Source organism: Ambystoma mexicanum, chromosome 2q (genome assembly GCF_040938575.1).
Source record: "Ambystoma mexicanum isolate Mex_15411 chromosome 2q, UKY_AmexF1_1, whole genome shotgun sequence".
In the NCBI taxonomy this organism is placed as follows: Eukaryota; Metazoa; Chordata; class Amphibia; order Caudata; family Ambystomatidae; genus Ambystoma; species Ambystoma mexicanum.
This window is the reverse complement of record NC_090924.1, coordinates 375,000,433-375,019,762: the sequence shown is the minus strand read 5'-3', so window position 1 is coordinate 375,019,762 and position 19,330 is coordinate 375,000,433.

Genomic DNA, 19,330 nt, shown 5'->3' with positions numbered 1-19,330 from the left:
CCCTCTGAATTCCTTCCTTTCTGTGATTGTAGCATTTATTTCCCGCTTTCCCAACCTATTATTATTTGAAGACTATGGTCCGGCTACCGCTGGCAGGGGTACAGTACACCACTCCATGGACAAGCTTAGGTTCTCGGATACTACTACAGTTGTGATTGGGTTGAGTGTAAAACCATATTAACATTTCAGAGTTTAATATGGAGCCACGGCTGAACTACTATATGTGAACATAGAGAATACATGTAAGTGGCCAAAACAGACCAATTCCAGGTCAAAAACTTTCTAAAATTATCAAAAAACTAAAACATCCATGTGCCCTAATTAACATAAAGACGGACACCAGATTGAATAATTGAAAAAATAATATATTCGTGTTAATAAACACATAATAAAATTGCTATATATTTTTGTTTTAGAATTTATAAAACATATCAGACAAAATGTGTTCACAACAGAAACCAGATAGTGGCTACACACAATTATTTGCTTCTGGTAGCCACAGAATGTATTCACAACTACATACAGATAGTAACTCTGCATTGAGCAAAATGTAATCTCTGTTGATCCAACTAAAATAACAAAGACACCAGTTGGTGAATGTAAATGGAACAATTTGCTTTTGGCAGCCGACACGTGTTTTGCTTAGTCTTCTCTTGAAATCTCGTGGAAACTAGTGAGCTTCTTCTTGGCTAATTGGATTCTTTTTTTTACTCCAATCTGCATACAGAATGTTACAAAGGTTTACATTAGTAATCTCATTGTCAACTGGATTATTGTAAACAAAAGAACATCTTACTTAATTACAGTTTTTAACGGCCACTATGCTCCATTCAAAGTACATCCGTATTGTCCAGTTATTATTCAAATATAGTGCCATTTTAAAAGGAAAACATTTTTAAAGCGCTCACCAGTCATAGTGAATTTGTTTTTTTTACCCACATATATTTGAGATCACCTGGATTCAACTTTGACAGCATTGCCGGTTTTTTGTATTCTTGAAACCCTAGCAGAGGACGCTCATGCATGCATCGGCTGGAGGCTGCTTACAGTCCTATGCTCTCTGTAGTTCATCCAAACTAGATTTCCTGGGAAAACCGTGCCTCAAAACACCATCAGCAGCGTGTTAACGCTGGTGCATTTGTGAGGACGTTTATCACCAGCATCTACAAAAGCTTCCTCCTCTCTGCCCCGACCCATAGTTTGTATGTGCGTGAGGATTGACTGCATATAAGAGCATACGGTCTGATACTTTTTCTTATGCTAGTTATTACTTCCCAGGATAACCGCGTTGGTGCCGGCACGTTTGTGAGGCTAGTTACCGCCGGTTTCCATACCGCCACAGCTGGCCTGGGGGCAGAAAATGTGCAGGTAAGTGCTTATCTCTCAGCATTACAGTGCACACGCTGCAATCAACCATGTCAACAGGCAGTATTAGGTCAAGGACTTTGGCTATGTTGAGAAATATTTGAGATTATCCCTAATACCCCATATAACCATTGAGGCTGATGCAAATATAGTTGAGCCTCATGACTGTACGCATACACTACAGGCGGCCATGCCGCCTCAACAAGAATCTTATAACAATGCTGGTCACAGTACTATCTATGACTCTGACAGGCAGTGCCCTCCCCTCCCTCTTCCTTGCTTGAGGTGATTAGGGGTGAGACACCGGACTGGCAGGAAGACTTGTTTCCCCCTGACAACCTGCAGAGGTCAGCCCTATCATCATTGATAATTGCAGGACCATGATCACGAAGGACATATTTTGTCCACATGAAGCCATACAACATGCAAATGCTTCCTTCATGAAGGATGACGCTGCCTCCAGCTTGCATCTTCATACTCAGAAAGTAGGGCTTTTAACATCAAATGGCAGATTTTCTGCTGATGCCCACATCCCTAAAGACCCCACTACGAGTCAGAATGTGACTTCCTCTGATAAAAAGGCCAACAAAAACAGACATCATTTTAAAAACTCCACCGGTTAATCTCTATACGAGACTGCCTGAAGTGGTCAGTGAAGGCCCCAATAGAAAAATACTAAAATGCTGCCTTCTGAACACTAGATCCATAATCAGGCACACATTTGACGTGGCTGACGATATCTCAGATAATGGCCCTCATTACAAGTCAGGCGGTGGACCATGGTGCTATTAGCACCATGGTCCATGCCGGATTCCGCCATGGTGGATGGTGGAATTACCGCCCCATTCCAAGGTGAGTGGGGCGGTAATTCCCCATTCACCATTTGCCCTTCCCCATTCCCATTTTTGCCCCATAGGGCATAATGGGGATGGGGAAGGCGCTAATTACGGCACCGTAAATTACGGTGCCGTAATTAGGACCAAGGTCGCTTAGCGCCTTGGACTTTAACGCCTGCAAAAAGCAGGCGTTAAAGTGTGAATCAGGCGTTAAGGGTTAACGGCGCCGACGGCGCCGTTAAAGCCTTAACGCCTGATTTGTAATGAGGACCAATGAGTACAATCTCTGTCCCATCACTGAGTCTTGGCTGCATGCTGCAACAAGGCAAACCCTAAGCTTGGCACTACCTGAACATGTTATTATTCTGCGAGCGGATCGAGCAATTGGAAAATGAGGTGCTGTTGCTTTAATTTTCCATAAGTCAATGAAAATACATCAAGTATAATAGATCAGCTTTCCTGATTGTGAAGTCTTACAAGTCAAGATATCCATTGATCATAATACCACCCTTAATGTCCTGGTGATTAACCGGCCTCAGCATGTTATGCCTGATTTTTTTTATATATGTCTGTGACTGTATTTCTACTACAATTAAATCACATTCCAAAATGATTATTATGGGAGACCTACACTTAGGTTTAGATGACCCTATGGACACACTTGCTAAATCTACTCAATCTACTCTAGAGGGACTTGGCTTTGCTCAGCACGTTACACAAGCAACCCACTCACTCAGGGGGCAGGATTCTGTACTGGGTAGTCACTCATAGGACCCTAGTAGAAAATGTGTAAATAATTCCTTCCATGTACCTGGTCAGATCATTTGTTTATTCATTTCCAGCTACTTTGGACAGGACCCCTAAAGAAACCCAGAAGTCCACCATAAAAAAAAAAACATGCTACAATTTGCATAGACTTACCCATGCCTCTGAGTTGCCATTTTCTACCCCCATTTTGGACAATATGAGAAACTACAACTCAACCCCTGAGCTGGCCACAATCTTTCACGACACAATGTCCTCAGCAGTAAATAATTTAGCTCCAAAGAAAACCTGGCTGATGAGATCACAACCTTCGAAAATGCAGTTCTCCAAAGGACTTTTGAAATTTAAACATCAGAAAAACAAAGAATTATGGTTTTGGAAAAGGTCCTTATCTTTGGAGGATAAAGCAAGCTACGGGATTGCTGCTAAGGAATATACAGCCGCTATGTGTGCAACTACAAAATCTTCGTATGACAAATGAATCAAGGAAGCAACATCTGACTAGAGGGAAGTATTTAAAATATTGAGAGGACTGGAAGACACTCACCCTATTGCTACCACAGTGGCCAAAGATGTAAATTGGTGCAACTACATCCATAATGCGATGGTACAAAAAATTAAAAATATCAAATGCAAAATCTCAGCCAAATTTGAGGCCTCAGGAAAACCTCCCCTCAAAGGTAAAAGTGGCAGTTGCATCACCTCAATAGCACAGTTGAAATTCAGAGAGGTGAAGGAAGCAGAGATGTTGCATACTCTTGAGAATATAAAACCAACTAACTGTAGAGGTGATATTTGCCCGGCTATTATTGTTAAATCCTGTGCCACGTTCCTTGTTCCTCAAAGGTCTCTTTTCAAGAGAACTATATTCCCTCTGCTATAATGCAGGCAAGGATTCATCCACTCTTGAAGATGCCTTTGTTTGATCCTAACCTCCCGGCCAGCTATTGCCCTATTACAAATTCGCCCCTTTCTTCTAAAGAGACTCGACAAAACTACCAACTGCCAAATTCAAGAGATTTTAGCCCTATATAACATCTCAGGTCCTAAACAGTTAGGCTTCAGAAGCGCTACCAGTACAGGTAGGGAGTCCACTCTTTTGGACTTGAAAATGAACATCTTGCAACAATGTGATGAAAGATGAAAAATGTATTAAGGAAACAATTAAACACTATTTTTGACCAAGCCGATTCATTTTCTCATAGAGAAAATGTGAATTGATTACACACCAGTAGCGGGAAAACCACTGGACAGATTTTTACCAAATAAGATACAACTCAGGCACAAAGTGTCTTGTTCATTTCATTTGCTGAATCAGGGTAAATCCATCAAGTAGTTTTTAAAATATTCGACGGAGAAGGAGATGACCCCTGCTCCCAAACAACTTTGATATATCTCCCATGGTTCTTTACAGCGGAGAGGCTGAGAGGCTTTTCAGAAATTAAAAGCCACCATATTTTTTTTTCAGCAATGTGAGTGATTCCGGCAATAATACCAGGGGAAGCCAAAAATTAAGGAAAAACAATCTGATCACATCATGCTAGAGGTGGGATGGAGGAAAGAGGACACCTTATGAAGTTGTGGAGTTGGGGGTAGGCATGGGAACCAGTTACAGTTAGAACATATTCATTTTATCAGGGAATACCATGGGACTCCAACAAGATTCTTGCGGCAATGTCGCAAGAAGCAATTGGGGAAATAAAACTGCCTCACACGAACCAAAGAATGATTGGGGTAATTGGAGAGGGGTAGCGAGGGAAAAGGCAATGGAGGGGAGTGTGGGAACCGAGACAATATGAGGGGGACACATGGTGACTGCATCTGAGGACGGGTAAGATTTTTTCATTCTTTACCATTTTTTCTGTTATCGGGGGAATTGGCACACCTCTACGCTACCGCAAAAATTGGAAATGTTTTCAAAGCAGAGAGCAATGTGTTTTTTGGAAAACAATATTGGTGTAACATGTATAGTGGGCACAGCTGAAAGCCGTGGCCACTCACCATCGCCAAAAGCCATGGCTAGTGTACAAAGAAGAAATTATAGTATAAAAAAACCTTTGACATTCAGTGAAAAACTTTACTTAAACAGCGAGTCAAGGTGCTCAGATTTAACGCAACAAAACCCTTAAAATTGTGGGGGTAACTTTACCAGCCCAGCAGAACTTCTCCTACATCACCAAACTGCATTTTCAACAGTAACAAGAAGAATGGCTGCGCTAACTCTGTGGAGCACTATTCCCTTGCATCAAAACTGCACTTTTCAGTTTCAAAAATAATCACTGCACTGGCTCTGTCCAGCACATATGGGGCGAGATGGAACCTGGAACACCCTGAGAATGGCTGCAAGTGTTTTCTTCACGTGCACCAAAGAAAAGATGTCAAAGGCAGCGCTGCTATGCTGCCAGCTAAAAACTTCCCACTGAAATAGAAAATATTCTGTGTTTAAAATGACTGTGCACTGTTGCCATTTCCATTTCTTTCAACATTACGCAGTTTGGTTCCAGGAAGACACATTCATGCCCGTCTATCTTCATGTTGTACACTAGCAAAGGAGGTCATTCCTCATTGAATAGCATGTGTCTCAAGTATAATCTGTGAAATAGCAGAGAAATTCACTTCAGGCCATATGGCAAGAGTTTTGCTTTTGCAACAAAGTGACACTGGCAAAACTCTTCACAAGAAGCTCTCTCTCTTTCTCTCTCTCTCTCTCCCTCTCTCTCTCTCTCTTTCTCTCTCTCTCTCTCTCTCTCTCTCCCTCTCCCTCTCTCTCTATCTCTCTCTCTCTTTTTCTTTGCTTGTGTCATTTTCAAAAAACACTTGTGTTGAACAGATTCCTGTGTATTAGAAATTGACTAGGGCTATGGAAATGTTTAGAATAAAGATGCAAGGAAAAACCGCATTTGTAAAGTGACATCCAAGAAAAATTACCCTACGTGTAAAATGGTGCTTATGCCAAGCAGGAAAATGCCTTTTTAAAGTGAAATGTTAAAATGATGCCCTGTGCTGGTGCAGAAATGTGATGGAAGATGGGGGTTTGCTCTAAAATATACATGATATGTACCCCTCAAAATACAAAATACTTGATCTGTTTAAAGAAAGGAAAATAAAAAAACAAAATAAAATTACTTTGAGACCAGCAGTACAGGTTTGGCAGGCACTGGCTTCAAAGGGCCCTGCCTCCCCAGGGAACGGAATTACCTTCCCCAAGTGGACCAGCCCCATGGCACATGAAAGGAGGATGTGGCGGCCTCGTCAAAGTGCCTGGTGTTTCTCCAGCCAAAAACAATGTATAAGGGGAACTGGCTTTGTCACGGACAAATGTGAATTCCTGGAGGCACCTCTCTTCAGCTGCATCTGCCAGAATTAAAGGTTACTATGGTAGCCCAGTGCTGACACGGGGGAGGGGGGGTAGGATGACTGGGTAAATCTATGGACCGCCCTCCAGTGACAGACGCCATCCATTTGATTTAAAGGACTTTTTCATATGAAAGTATTTTTTTCAGTAACCTAAAGAAACAGTAATGCAAAATTATGACAGTTTAAATGTCATTTTTGCGCCATTAAAATAAGACATAATAGGTTCTTCTGACATGTTGTGGACGCAAATGCCAGTAAAGTGTCATTTCTGGGGGAAGCGCACACATGCTACAGTTATAAAACTTAAATGCACATATGCCTGACACTGTTAGGCTCGTGTATATTGATTTGTAGGATGTTTGATACAGTATTTTTCATAGAAATCACAAAAGAATGCCAGGTGAACAAAACCTTATCGCACGAACTTGGCGCTTGGACCAGAAATGTTCCTTGCGAAATATGGTATTAACCTATCTAATTTTTATAAAGGTGACATTTAAAAAAATGAGTGTTTTGCTCCATAACTGATTTTGGCAAAAGTAATTTTGGTAGAACAAAGCACATTGTAAAAACACACTTAATAAAATTGATTAACTTCCTTCAGTCCAATCTGCTGACAGGGTGGCAGCGACATCCACAGGCTGACCTATCCAATTCTTAGAGGTAGGTCTAGCTTAGTTTTGCCCACAGCGTAAAAATCCTCTGATGTCATCTGGCCTTTGTAAGGAGGAAGCTTAGGGTAAGTCAGGACACTCAAAAATCTAAAATTCAAGAAAATCCAGCATTCATGAATCAACATCCAGGGATCCAGACCTTCGACATTCACCCAGCAAGACTCCAGATTCCAGTGCCAGGGGTAGCTGAGAGCAGATCCAGGCAGCACCTCTTAACCAGGCTGAACCTCTAATCCAGTACTAAACCCTACAAAAATCCCAGTAATTCAGGGAGAAAGGGTAAAGGCAGTGGAACCCTTTTTGGGATTATCCAGTGACCAGACCGGCTTTTGACCCGCTACCTGTTTTGCCCAGCTGATGCACTTCGCTGTCTACATTGACCAGACTAGGCCCAGCTCTCCCCTCCAGTAGAGCCCGCCGCTGTGCAGGACCAGATCTTGCCTCGCTGCCCAGAGACCCGGTTAGATGCCCTAGTAAATTCTAAAATTGTCAGAATCCTCTGTGTATCCTGTCCTTAGGAAAATCTGTGTTGATCTCCACTTGTTAGCGCAATTCTTTCCTAATCATTTCAGTCCGTTTTATAAGTCCCTAGTACTATTTTGAATAATGTAATTAATTCCCATATAGAGCTGAACGCGGCGTGGATAGGTTGCTATTGCAAGTAACCTCCTCACATACTGTGTCTTTCTTTAACAATCTAGTCACTAAAATATAGTTTCAGTAAAAGAAATCACTTTACTAACAAAACCGAGTTGTCCTGTGAAATTGTTCCCTTTTAAAAACCGAGTTTCCTTTCCCTTTAAGAATTCCATACTGTCATCCATCCAGAGTTATCCTTTCTCTTTCATATCATATCTGTTATGTCCTTTGTACATTAGCATTAAGACTGCATTCTGATTTTGTCTGCTTAGCTCATTTTCCAAGCCGTTTTGCTATTTAAACCTGTGAAACTTAGAAATTGCATTTCGCATGTGTGATTCTTTCTGCACTGTCTTTCATTCCAAAGTCGATTTTCTAAACTGTATTCCTGTTGTTAGTACATTGGCCCTCATTACGACCCTGGCGGAAATCGAAAAACGATGGCGGAAATGCAATACCGCCATCGAATAGCGCTCGGTGCGATTATGACCCGTCACCGTAAAGTACGATGCCATTAGCGACACCGTAGTGAACGCCAACGCTAACTGCACCAAGTACGCGCGCGCGCGCCATGCCAAACCGTAATTAGCACCATGGCGCAAGGGTACGCGAATTCCGACCCTAGCGGACATGTACTTAACGCCATCAAGCACGGCGGAAAGTACCATTCCGCCATGGTGAGAAGTACGGCATCGCGAATCAACCGTAAACGGCCCCACTGAGTGCCTGTACACCGCTCCCTGGCCACATAGTACAACTCCCCGTAGGTGCAACGAAGTCACAATGCAACCAGTGAAATGTACAAGTCACCCATGCATGCCAACGAACAAAAGAATCACAAGAGGGGCCAATGGGAGCTGCAGGGCACAGATGGCACGAATACAGAAGCTATACCAATGGACATGACCTCAGTCTCCCACCAAGAAACGCACGCAAACACAGGCACCTGTGACCAGCAATATTCCGATAATCACATCATTCCACCAATCCACCTGGCTGACCGGCATCTGTTACACAAAACCTAATCCCCCGCCCCTGAGCATGACATTATTCAAACAGTCATATTGGCAGCCCTCACCCCTGACCTCACTGGGCTTCGTAGGCAAACGCGCCCAGCACAGTACCACGCAACTATACTCCGAAGCTGGAACCCAATGCAGATCTCCTCACAATACATCGCTCCCCAAATAGGAATATGCCACATCACTTGCAAAGAAGAACGCTACACGGCCCATATCAGAATAGAAATTTAATGCACAACAAATTCACCAAGCCCATACAGCCATTAGGCCATGAACTCCAAAACACATTTCACCATTGTGGGCTGCATCCGCAATAAATGACCAGCTACTTCTTGTGTGACGCCCTGTCCCTTCATGGTACACAGGGGCTACATTCTCGTACGAAAAGGCAACATGGAAGCGCCTAGAACCGCAGGGCCGTCCCAATAGGGAGGCACTAGTCCAGCTGAAAGGCCGAAATGTTGCTCCGAGCCACTAGTACTGCGTAAGGGCATGTGGCCCATTGGCGATCGTCCCATAAGATCGTAATGCTGCTCCACTGATTAACACGAAGCAGCAGGTGTCGGGAGTAAAACCCATCTGCAGGAGTGGCATACAGATGGCAGTGGCAAAAGGGGAGGAGATACCTGTCAACCAAAAGAAAAGAAAAAGAATAGAATGGCCATCAGAACTACATTCGAACAACTCACTTCAATGATCACACTAAATCCACAGCCATATGCATGCTAGCCCACTCCAAAGGATCATCACCACCCCAAAACCACTTGCGACTCATAACTATCCATATCGAGGTGAAAACACCATCACAAACGAGTGTACCTGTGCATGCGTCTGTGAAAACAGAATCCATCAGATGGGATTGGTAACGTGCATGGACACAAGTGTCTGAAGGCGCGTCGAGACAGGGAGGGCTCAACAAGGCCAGATAGACGATGGTCCCACTATGGCAGCCCTGCATCACATAGCGCAGGGGAGGCGGACAGATTCCAAGAAGCCCTGTACATGGCAAACACCGTATCAAATCATCTGTCCATGCATCCATTCATCATTCCCTCATCCCGTAATGATAACGCCTGTTTCCATACTCACATAACATGTGAGAATTCCATTGAGTCTGTGCGTTATGCAGCCTGCAAAATCCACTGTGCCCCAGCCCGTAATTCCAGTGATGTGAAGTAACATGTATTTGGGAACGTCCGGCCTCATCATCCACTTCGCTATTGCGCATCCCAAACTATTCATATCAATCATTGCATCCTCGCCATGGCCCCTGTCCCAAGGACACTGAACAATAGAACGTTATATTTGCAGTCAGACCTGTGGGCATCTCCTCGCCGCTAGCTGAAGACCGAAAGCGCCGCCCTTCGAATTCCTCATTTGCAACATCACGTCGAAAAGGCATCTGTGGCCGCTTGAAATCACAAATTAATCCATCTAGTGCGGCTGTGTGTGAAAATGGCAACTGCCTTCACTCACAAATGGGACGTCCCGCCCGTCGTTGAAACTCGGTACAGTGATGCATGAGGGTCCACCGTTACTCGAGTACTACGTTCCACTGACCCTTCACAAGTCTGTTCGCGACTGCAAAGAATGCATGTGAAACAATGGGACCATAGCCGAATGAACATATCAACCAATGTTACACGGCCATCGGGTACTAATACATGATTGTAATAGCAAGATGCCATTCCTCGAATTGCAGCGTTGTGTGCGGGACGTGCTCGCCCAAAGGGGAGAGCAGCTTGCACAGGTGGAATGAATCACCACAGGTGGAGGCCATACAGCCTGAAAACACATAAATTGCACACCCAGTCTCCTCCCACAACCACACCTACTCCGAAATGCTACCGGCAGGACTCGCGATGTTGGCCCTGGGGGACCTGATAGCACTGCAAGTACTCCAACTCCAAGAAGAAGACGAACACCAACTAGAACCGGCCGCACGGAGGAGACGCAGGAGGAGGAGGAGGGCAAGGCAGGGCCAGCAAGGGCTGCCAGCACAGCCACTACCACCACGCAGGCAGCCCGCAATCCCACGCCTCCGAGCACATCCGTTCAATCTCACTGATGAGCAGATCCACACCCTCTACCGTTTGGACCGGGACACCATAGCCGCCATTGTGGACATGACACAGGCTGACCTTGTCAGCATGATAGATAGCCCAACCGCCATCCCACCCCTACTGAAGGTGGTGTCTGTACTCCACTTCCTGGCCACAGGCACCTACCAGCACACAGTCGGACAGTTGCATGGCATTTCTCAGCCACTGTTCTCACGGACACTATTGCAAGTGCTCGATGCCCTCCTGCAGCACGCAGACGACTACATCTCTCTACCACGCTCGGAGCAGGAAATTACCAACACAAAAGTGGGATTCCATGCACTTGGCGGCATACCGGGTTGCCTTGGTGCCATCGACTGCACCCATGTGGAATTGGTCGTCCCACATGCCATGGAGGCCCAGTACCGCAACCGAAAACAATTTCATTCTCTGAATGTACAAATGGTGTGTGACTCCAACAGGATCATTACACATTGTTGTGCCCGATTCCCTGGATCAACCCATGATTCTATGGTCTTGAGGAACTCAACAATACCACGCTACATGGAGCGACACGCAGGGAACAGATCCTGGCTACTCGGTGAGTCTCATTTCATGCATGATGATGTGGGGTATGTGATGCGGCAATGACCTGGCAGGAAGGGGGGGGGGTGCGTACGTAGCAATGGCATTCCACATAATTCGTTTATCGTCCACATACAGGTGATGCCGGATATCCACTGAAGAGATGGCTCCTCACACCAGTCCGGAACCCACGGGACCAGCATGAGGAGGACTACAACCATGCCCACTCACGTACCCGTGTAGTCATTGAACAGGCATTCGGCCTACTGAAGACCCGTTTCCGGTGCCTCAGCAGGTCTGGCGGGGCACTCCTGTACCGCCATGAGAAGGTTGCAAAGATGGTGATGGCATGTGTCATGCTACACAACATGTGCGTACGTAGAAATGTGCCCATGCCCCCTGACGCAGAACTGCAAGCACCTGAAGATGGTCATGATGAGGGTGGGGATGTGGCAGCACCTCAAGGAGTCTGCGAGGCACAGGAGGGCCGTGAAATTTGTCAGCATCTCGTAGATGCATGCTTCTAGCACTCACGCCTGGTGGCTGATACATGGACAAGGGACTCGTGGCACTGTGTGTGTCTGGTACATGCACAATATGGACTGTACGCCTATGATGGCCTAGTACACAAAGATCATTGTCCACACATCTCATTGGTTGATCGTGCATTGTTTATGGCATATGTGATATCATGTTGAACACCCTATCGACCCGCCACCCAAGTGAGCCCAACACACCCCCTCCACCCTCCTACCTCCCCCCCGAACACCAGTGTCCAAAGATGCTCATTGTCAGTGGGCAGTCGCTATTGCAAGCCCCCTCTGCGGGTATCAGGGGCACCCCTGCCTGTGGAGCGCAGGTTCCTCCCAGATCTACGTTGGGGGCTGCCCTGTACGGAACTTGCAACGGATGATGTCTCTGCCTGCTCACATCCATGCATGTCCCTAAGGGTTTGTGAGAGCTCAGTGAGCACACGGCGCACTGCGGCAAGTTCGGCACATATGTCTTTGGACGTCGCATGCAGTTCCCCCCTGAGGCTCTCGGTGCTTCTCTCCATTTGGACTCTCAGGCTCTCGGTGCTACTCTCCATTTGGACTCTCAGGCTCTCGGTGCTACTCTCCATTTGGACTCTCAGGCTCTCGGTGCTACTCTCCATTTGTGCCCTAAGTGTCTCAGTTGATGTTTCTATGTCTGCCTTAGTGCCCCCACATCCATCGGCATGGTCCTTGAGGAGCGTGGCCAGTTGCTGCTGTTGCACGATTAACTGGTCGAGGGACTGTTGCCTGTGCTGTGCCATGGCCATTTGCGGTGGTGTCACAGAGGGGCTGTTCGCCTCATGTTGCCCTGCCACAGGGCTTGTGGGGGATGGCCAGTCGTCGTCTTGTGGGTGCCCCTGCGTGGTATCCTCATGGTGTACGGGATGGAACAGACAGGGGGATTGGGACAGGTCATGGATGGATCTGACTTCGACATCCCCGTCTTCTGTGTCGGAGCATGCTGCCATTAATGGGGTGTCACCTATGGTGCTGCTGCCACCAGAGGCAGTACCTTCTGTGGCATCCATTGGGGGGACCTGTGGTGGTGCTGTTGTGGGCATGCTGGCTGCTGGGGTGCCTGTTGATGTTCCCTCCTGTGTGCTGCCACTTGATATGTGCTGCTGCCGTGTCTTGATGCGTGCAGCTGAGGTGGAGGGTCTTTGGCCGTCGGTCTTGGCCCTCTTTGCAGGTGTGCTGGTAGGGGTGTCCTGGAGCTCGTCGTTTGGATCGGACCCTGTGGTGGAGTAAAGGAGGGCGAGCGTTATTAATGGGTCTGTGGGAATTGGAATGGCAATGTATCACATGCATTGGGGTGGTACCTGAGGGTGATTTGGGTCGGGGCCTTGGAGGTGCTTTCATTTGTGTGTGGAGTGAGGGTGCAGTTGTTTGGCAGCCTGCAGTTAGGGTGTGCCTGCTGCACGTGTAGTGGGTGTTTTTGGGGTTTTTACTTATTTATGTATTTATTGTGAGTTTTAAAGTGCGCTATCAGGCCAATGTGTGTGGACGTTCTCCTGGCCATGTGTTGCTGTTGCGCTATGTGGACACATGTGAATCACATGATTGGACATTGTGGATTTGGCATGGTTTTATTTGGGCCACCTACCTGATTCTCCGGATGTCTGCACTCCTTTCTCCATCCCTCCGACTCCCTCTATGCTCTCCATTCCAATGGTGGAGGCACAGATTTCTTCCCAGGGGGTCAACTTGATGGGTGATTCCGATCCTCCCCCGGTGGCTGTGGCAATGTTGCGGTTGGCAGAAAGTATGCTACGGACGCGTATCCGCAGGTCGTCCCACCGCTTCCTGCATTGCTGTGGGTTGCGGGGTGCGGTCCCCACCACACTTACCCGCTGTGCCACCAGGGCCCCTTCTTGTTCGCAAGTGCCGTCCTGGTCATTTGCGTGGAGAAGACGGCGGCGGCATTCTCCTGGAGCGTCTCTGTAAGCACGGTGAGTTCCTCACGGGAGAAGTGGACCTGCCGCTTGCGGTCGCACGCTTTCTTCGCTACTTTTCCCATTTTTCTTGGTTTCACTAGGGTGGATGACGGGTTGGGATGTGTCTCAGGGTGGTGTTTTTAGTGGTTGTGTGTATTTTGTGGTTTTATAGGTGTACGGCGTGTTGTTTCCCGTTCCGGGCCCATGTTTTTACTTCCGTTTCCGTATATTTACGGTCACCGTACTTTCCGGTTGGCGCTCACTGCGGTGTCCGCTATGATGGGTGGCGGTATTGCACCTAGGGCGCCGTACGGCGGCGGTGTGGGCCGTTTTGGGGTCATTTCCGCCATCGCGGACTTTGCACTTCCGCCATGCCGTGGTGCTCGTGCCCGATGGGTCGGAATGGGCCGCACTTTGCTCCATCGTGCAATGGCGGAAACGCTATTTACGCTGTGGCAGTCCGGTCAGTCACTTTCCGCCAGGGTCGTAATGAGGGCCATTGTCTTGTAGCTTGTGAATTTTCTTGCCTTGTTAGTACAGCCAAACACATTCTTGCCTCATTCATTCAACCGCACATGTAAAACAACTGTTTAGTAATTCTGAGTGCCATTTTACTCATTTTTCAAGGGAGGTCAATCCGATTTTTGCCTCCCATTCAGGGGTGGTAGGTCGGTTTCTCAATCCGATTTTTGCATAGTATACCTGACTCCTTGCTACTCCTCTCTACCCACACACAATTTGAGAGAGTATTGCAGGGGGAATGCTTAACTGTGGTGCCATTTAAAAGCACTACTCCAAAAGTAATGTTTCTTTCTTTCAATTGTGCATTGTGTCTCCTGTGCTAGAAGGTTAAACTAAGTGTATTCTATCATTTTCCTGTGCAATTATCAGCACACTGGGGATTGCTGTCCTGTATTGAATGTGTTTGATTTTTATTCAAAATTAAACTAAATAAATATTTCATTATTACTCACCGGCCTGATTCATGTTCCATTGCGACATGGGGTGTACGTTATGGGTGGGGGGTGAGACGGGTTGGCTGCCCTCTCAAAGCTGAATCCAAATTCGTAAATGTAAAAGCATTCTGATTGTGCGCTGCATCACTGGCCAGTATAAAGAGTCCTGGTCTGGAGTGTGATGCCCCTTAAAATCCTTAACACAGTTCAGAGGATGTGGGAAGTTATGACTATCTTAACTTAGTGTAACCCCATTGCAAAGCCCATGAACACATACATTATATAACTAAAGGGATTCACAAGGAGATTCTAAATGACATCATGGGGGACATCTACGTGGGGGTGCTGAGTTAAGATAGTCATCACTTCCCACATCCGCTGAATTTCAAGGGTTCTATTGTGTTTAATCTGATCACCTTAACTCTCTCTCGACAAACGTTTTTTGACTGAGTGTGTGTGTGTGTGTGTGTGTGTGTTGGGCTCATCATTCCAAAGCCTTTAAAAATGTCAACAGTGATATTTGTTTTTTTCATTTCCTGTTGGCCTGCTTTACATATGAAATACTGCCCATCAGATCATGTGGTATTTAATTCTTTGCGGGTGCAGTACCCGGATGTGAACGATAACATAACATCATCTCTTTCTGTCTGGGTCTATGGCAAAACACCTGTTTGGCTGACTTACTGCTTAGGAGTTTCCATTCTGCCCAGTGCGGCTGTAGAGCACTGGTTGTACATTACAACTAATAAGCGGGCAGAAGGCAAGAGGCTCCTTCCATCCATCCCAAGACGGGGCCCTTTTGGGCCCGCTCCTTTGGGGTGGGTTGTTTCTGCTGTGGCCCTCACATGCTTTAGTAGTTTTTGGTGAAACCCATAAGAGCACTCTTTGTGCTTTAAAATGCTGCCTAGATTAAGATCAGGTAATAGCTGGCATTTTAGCAATGCAATAGAAGAATTACATGCAACATTATTGTTATTATCATCATTATTATTATTATTATTATTATTATTATTATTAATATTATTATTATTATATTTGAGTGCAGACCTAGTTTCAGGAAGCAACGGAGTGCTTTTTGCAAGTAATTAGGGGAAGCACACAGTGAAGAAAGCAAATTACAAGAGATCAATACAATGGAGCCGGGAGTTGACAACAGCGGAAAGGGGGGGTGCAGCTAGGGCAATTTGTCAGCAAGGGATATGCAAGAAACCATGGGCAACCAGGGGAGTACAGAGGGGCACCAGATCACCCAGACATGGGCAGTGGAGGATGTGCAGAGCTGGGTTTTAAAGAGGAGCCATTCCTTGAGCTTTAAGAGTCAGGGCTCCATTCACTGAACAGAGTTGGAAGGTAGGAGGAGGAGTATCTTAGTGGAGTGCACTGCTTAGCTCTGGTGAGACTTTACTAATGTATGGTACATACCACAGGTTTGTAATGGTGGATAGAACCACTGAACTGCCTATATTGGTGTCAGTGAGTCTCGTATTGGACTCAAGGGCAGGAGGCAGCTAAGAAAAGAAGCCATGCACTACTTGACACACTGTGAATGAAGCAGATGAAGTCATTATCACCATGTGTCTGGGAAGCCTTCGAACCTCTGTCCATGTGTCTACTGTCCCAGCAACCAGTAAGGTAAACATGGAGCTAGTGGCATCCCTTTTGTGAATCTTTCTATGAAGGCATCCACACAATGCATGGTAGCAAGTGGAGAAATGCCCAGCTCGCCAACAATCCTCCTGAAGACCTTTACTACTTTGTATGGCTGGCCAGTTGTGGATTGGTATCTATATAAGTCAGAGGGGGCATAAGAAGATAAGATGAGTTGAAAAGTCTATGTTATGTGATGGAGGAGCTCAGAGGCTTGCATCAATGTGCACAGGGAATGCACGACAGGAGGTGGAAAGGCAGCAACATGGTGAGGACTAGGTCATCACTAACGGTAGTGATCATGTAGGATCATGCTAGGAGGTTCAGATAACAGTGTCTCGGCAAGAAAGAAGAGTAGGGTGGACAACAGGATGGACTTGCAAAGGTCTCGTACCTCACACTACATGCCTGCTACCGTCCAGTTTACCCATTGGTTGGGCACTAACAACTTGCCACCAGAAGGGGATCAAGATAGCCCAGTCCAATGTGGGTCATAATGGGATGATTGTGCATGACTGAATTAAACTCTGTTACAACTGGCCCACAGCAGTAAGTGATGGTCATGACTCTGTTTGCACTCACCAGGGCCCTGATTATCCATCACCAGAGCTTGGATTGCCAGATCTCTGCGTCACCATAAAATGCACACTGGGCCCTTCATCAGATTCTACTCGTCCCAACCGCTACAAACTCTCCTCGTCCCTGTACTACCCCATAATCTGTTCCCGTTCAGGCCACTGTTGATCATAATCGACCCCCGAAACAGATAACATCGGTCATATTTATTAAACCAATATGTAAGACTGAAGGTCTTGGGGGCCCGAATCTCTCAGTCCCCACAGGGCTGCAATTAAAGAGACCAGACCTCCCTGCACCCCTACACACATGTGGAACTGCATATTTTATACCACTAGAGCACTTAGCTTCAGACTGTTGGATCTAAGTAAGGCCGTAATTATGCATGATGCATCTATCTACATGGTGGGCCTTATTATGACTGCCGGACCAGAAAAAAAGTGCTGGTATTTCCACGTACCATCACTTTTCCGGACTAGCAGAGCACAAGTTTGCAAGCGGGGGCTGGTTGATTTACATCCAAACAACAGCTTGAGATAAATCAGGCCCTGATCGGTAAAACAAAGCCAGTCTTACTGGCAATCCCCCCATAGAGTCCTGGAATGGGGATTTACCTGCTATTGCCGGCAGCCTATAATATCATTGAAAGTCTGGGATATCAGGCGCTGGTAACTGTAGGGCAGAATCCACCAGGATACCGGTAAACATGGGACGTCCCCATTGTCTTGGGCCATGACAATAGAAGGCAGTGATAAAACGCTGCTGGTGGCATGGTGGCATTCCTTTTTTTTTTTTTTTTTTTACAGATGGTATGTTCCAGAAACCCCCTTTCCTTCTCCCTTTCTAACTCTATAAACATTTGCCCTTTACATTCCTTTTCCGGGTGAAAACAAGAATGCCACAAGTGTCATTTTTCCCACTCCAATTTTACTGCAGGTACAATCACTTGGTACAGTCATGATAGTGTGTTGCATCTCTTAGTACACTTAGGGGCTGATTCATGGAATTATTTGCGTGGAAAATAGGGCACTCGCATGCTAAACTGCGTGCGTAATCCTGTTCGTCGATCTGTGGAATTGAATGCGCAGGATTTTCGTTGGATTTGCGTGCATTTTGTGGTGGCCCGGCATGCCCCTGCGAGCGGCCGAGTGCCTTGCATGAGACACCAGGCACAACATGGGCATGGCTTGCACAAAGTACGGGGAAGAGGGCAGATCCCCGAAAATGGTGAGGAACTTACAAACAAATCAGCGTTACAAGGAACAGCCCTCAGGGTGTCCATCACACGCCCACTTTTGAGCGGAACAATGCGATAATCTGCACTTTCAATGACTGCACTAGACAATTTTTCTATTTATTTGTTTCATATTTTCAAACTGTTTTCCGAAATGAAAGGTGTCACCTAAACCATGAGTAGTAGAAAGAAAGTCAGGAAAAGGACCTTGGTCTTACGGACAACCAAACCCCAGTGATCAAGGACCCACCATTTTGGTTGTGGCTTAAAAGAAATGCCTTTGGTTTAAGGAACCTACTTGTGGGGCAGCAGGGGTTGGGCGGAGCGGCAAAGAAGCAGCGGTAACGCTATTGCCACTGCATTACCACTCCGCCCAATCCCGAGTTTGGGCGGAAAGTGGGAGATTTACCTCCAGCTTTAAATCTCACACTTTCTGCCATTTTGCAGCATTATTACTTTAGCGCTAATAGATTTACCGCGCCCCTGCAACTCTGGAATCGGCACTAATAGCGCTGGACTGAGTTGCAGTAACGCAATTTGCACTGGCGGTATCCCGGTAGATTTACCACCGGTATACCGCCAAAGTCTCTCCTCTTCATCAGGCTTTTGCTCTTGTAATCCTAAACTAAGTTTTAGCATCATTATTGTTTCTTATTTGGTATGTGTGCTATGTAATACATGACCTTAATAGAACACCAAAATCCCCTCCTGTCTCTAAGCACCACAGTGATGGGTTTTATTGTTTCTAAATGTAATGCTACTCAATGTATCAACCTCGGGAGGTTGAAGGGATGATTCAAACATGTGTCCTGCAGGCTGAACACTTAACACACCAAGCTATTTTGCTGTATCTGGCTTAGCGGTTTGGCATGTGCTACTCTTTTAGGGTGGTATTAATACTGGTTTGAATTTTATGTATCTCCCCTCCTGGGATGGCATAATGAGTTAAATAACAGCAGGCTGCCCAGAGGAATTACCAGTGGTTGTAATTAAATCACAGCTCTTGATGAGTTGTTTGTGTTGTTAACGGAACAACAGAGAGGGGATATGGTGTGGGGGGTGGTGCAGGTTTGGTTTTTCAACAACTTCTTATAGTCTCCCCCATTTCCCATCCAGCCCCATTGCCACATTCTACTATTAATGAACCCCTCCACAATCCCCC